The sequence below is a fragment of the Pongo abelii genome, chromosome X (genome assembly GCF_028885655.2).
Source record: "Pongo abelii isolate AG06213 chromosome X, NHGRI_mPonAbe1-v2.0_pri, whole genome shotgun sequence".
NCBI lineage: Eukaryota > Metazoa > Chordata > Mammalia > Primates > Hominidae > Pongo > Pongo abelii.
Genome location: NC_072008.2, coordinates 107,930,176 through 107,933,301, shown reverse-complemented (window position 1 = coordinate 107,933,301; position 3,126 = coordinate 107,930,176).

Sequence of the window (3,126 nt, the reverse complement as noted above, 5' to 3'; positions counted from 1 at the left end):
AGAAAGATAACAAGGATACCCAGGAACTGAATTCAGCTCTGCACCAAGTGGACCTAATCGACATCTACAGAACTCTCCACCCCAAATCAACAGAATATACATTCTTCTCAGCACCACACCACACCTATTCCAAAATTGACCACATACTTGGAAGTAAAGCACTCCTCAGCAAATGTAAAAGAACAGAAATTATAACAAACTGTCTCTCAGACCACAGTGCAATCATGTGTCCGTTAATACCAATTCCCACTTAATTAGTGCACAGGCCTTTCCTGGAGAGTCCAACCGATATATCAATAAACATCTTCTTTTAACTTTTGTGTTTATGGGGTGGCCCACAAAAATTAAAACTAATAATGGTCCAGCTTATGCCAGCTCACAATTTCAACAATTTTCTCACATGTGGAATATCCAACATTCCACAGGCATCCTGTATAACCCCTAAGGACAGGCCATAGTAGAGCGTGCCCACTCCACTCTTAAAAATATTCTCTAAAAACAAAAAAGGGGGAGTATGAGTAAAGACCCTGCGATGCTACTAGCACAAGTCTTATTGACCCTTAATTTTTAAAATTTAGATGACAAATTTCAATTGGCTATAGAAAAGCACTTTGCTAAAACCTCTCAAGACATAAAACCCACAGTTTTATGGAAAGATGTAAACAGTAATGTATGGTGTGGTCCAAATGAACTGTTAACGTGAGGAAGAGGATATGCTTGTGTTCACACCCCCTCAGGTCCTCTTTGGATTCCAGCATGATGCATCAAACCATACCGTGGCATGGCTGGGGCCCAACCTGGTACCAAAAATGAAGAAAATGACCCTATAAGACCCACAGCCCTGGACAATGTGGCTTCCTTGGATGACACAAACCCCGGACATTACCTGGGGGATGCTAAAGAAGACAACTCAAGAGGCTGAACAAATCCTACTCTGGATACAGACACCATTTACTCCAGATAATTTGTTCCTTGCTATGCTCTCTGTTGTACATTGCAACTCACTTAGGGTATTGATCCTTTTCATGCTCTCACTTTGTCTGCAACCTGTATCTGCTATGCTCTATTGGGCTTATATCTTAGATCCACCTTTCTTTCACCCTGTCAGCTGGCAGACACCCCCTTCCCAGCCTTTAATAACTTAACTTCTTGGCTGGGAGGGATAGATTTACCCTACACATCCAACAAACAGCCATATGGAAGGGTGTGCAAGATCATCTCTCCCAGATAGACCCCCGCTCTTGGGCACCACTCCTTGATTGGAAGAGTGTTGTTCATTATACACATGTTTGTCATATATTATTTGCTAATTATAGGATGCAAAGCTGGAATAAGAGCAGTGACCACGATGCCTGACAGACCTGTTGCTGCACACATCTGCACTCTTCAATCAACAAAGCCTGATGCAAAAAACAGAAAAAGGGGAGACTTAGGGGTTCAGTCTGGGTGGTAGAAAAATTATAAAGATAAAGATAAAGTTATAGGAAATAGACACAAACCTTCTTGGAAGGCTGGAAGGTTTGCATAGCTTCAGTAAAAAATTTGGCTGAAGGCAGCCTAATTCTCTTACCTTGAGTTAATAGCTTAGAGTAGGTACAAAGGAGTGTAAGGGAGTTTATCTAAAGAGCTTGTTTACTCATGTGGTCCTAAGACTGGCCTTTGATCATTCGTAGGACTGCTCTCTCCAGGGGAGGGTGACCAGATTAATTACCCACAGGTGTGTTGATTCAAAGCCTTTGTCATTAAATCTGCGCTGAATAAATGCCCACAAGGCCAGCTATTCAGTGTGTGCAGTTGCTACATCTCTTTCTGTGAGTGGCCTTGGACCCTAGCCACTCTTTCACTGAATATTGGTGTCTGAGTATGTTATTGATCCATCGTGCAGCCTGGATCTGTGGGTCAGACCCCAGCACAGTCCTACATCAACTTATTAATAGTGGTACTGTAGCCAGTGACCCAAGGCCATAGAGTGAGTTGATGGCAAAACTAAGGATAGTTATACCTCCTGACACTTTAACTACCAGATTAGAGTTCTTTCACCTGTAATCATTCTGTCACCTTGAAAAAAGGGTAGTCAGTGAAAGGAAAATCACCAAGGTGCTAGCAATTATATGTGGGTAGCTGGGATGTGGGTGACTGAATTTCTAACTCATTGAGCAGATCATTTTACTTTTCTAGGTCCTGGTTCTTCTATCTGTGAAACACAGGTGATCCTCTTTTCTGTCCCCTCACAAGGTTTGAGTTGGGACAAACAGGACAACATCTGGGAAAAGGTAATTTGCAATCTATAGGAGAAAGAATTACTGTACCTTAATGTCTTAACAGTATCAGGACATAAAGGAGACCCAACTGATCTAAAGATCATCAAAGGAACCCTGAGAGGCTGTCCTTGGAAAATAAAGCCAATAATCCAGAAAGGAGAAAAGGTGTGTTAGTCAGGTTGTCAGTACACAAGAGCTAGACAAGACACGGGCTATATCACAGTATCTGGCTCAGAGTTCTCCGGCACAGTGTCTAAGGCAGATTTGGGGGACAGCACATCTAGACTCTCACCTCAGTAACTGCACTGGATCTGTTATGGTCTCTAGTTTCTGTATCACTTCATCTCTAACTGGTGCACATAGCAAGGCCATCAAATTGAGAATGTAGTTAGAAAGATGAGGGACATCCAGGGCCCCATGTTCTGCTTCCTGCTTGAGGAGATCTGTGTCCAGAGCTCTTCTATCTCATTTCTTAGGCAGTTCTGCCATGGTAATAGCAGTGATAACAAGATCTGCCCAACAAAGGAAATCAAAGGAGCCAAGTTCTGTTTAGAACCTCAAACTTTCTCTCCAGTGAACTATGTTAGGCCAAAAGCATCCCAGATTATGTCTTCTGTGGGTCAGAAAACTGATTATCTAAGTTTCTTAGAGAGTATTATTTCTTTCTGTTTAGAGGACAATTACCATTCAAGGTTTCATTGGGATCAGTTATAGTAGTAGTTATTATTATTTTTTAGGTAGAATGAGGTAAAAATATAAATAAAAACAAGAATGTGATTTTAAATGTGTGGGATATAAGAAATATGATATACACACCACCACAAGAAGATGAGGTAGTCAGTGGGAAAAAGGGTAGTCAGTGGAA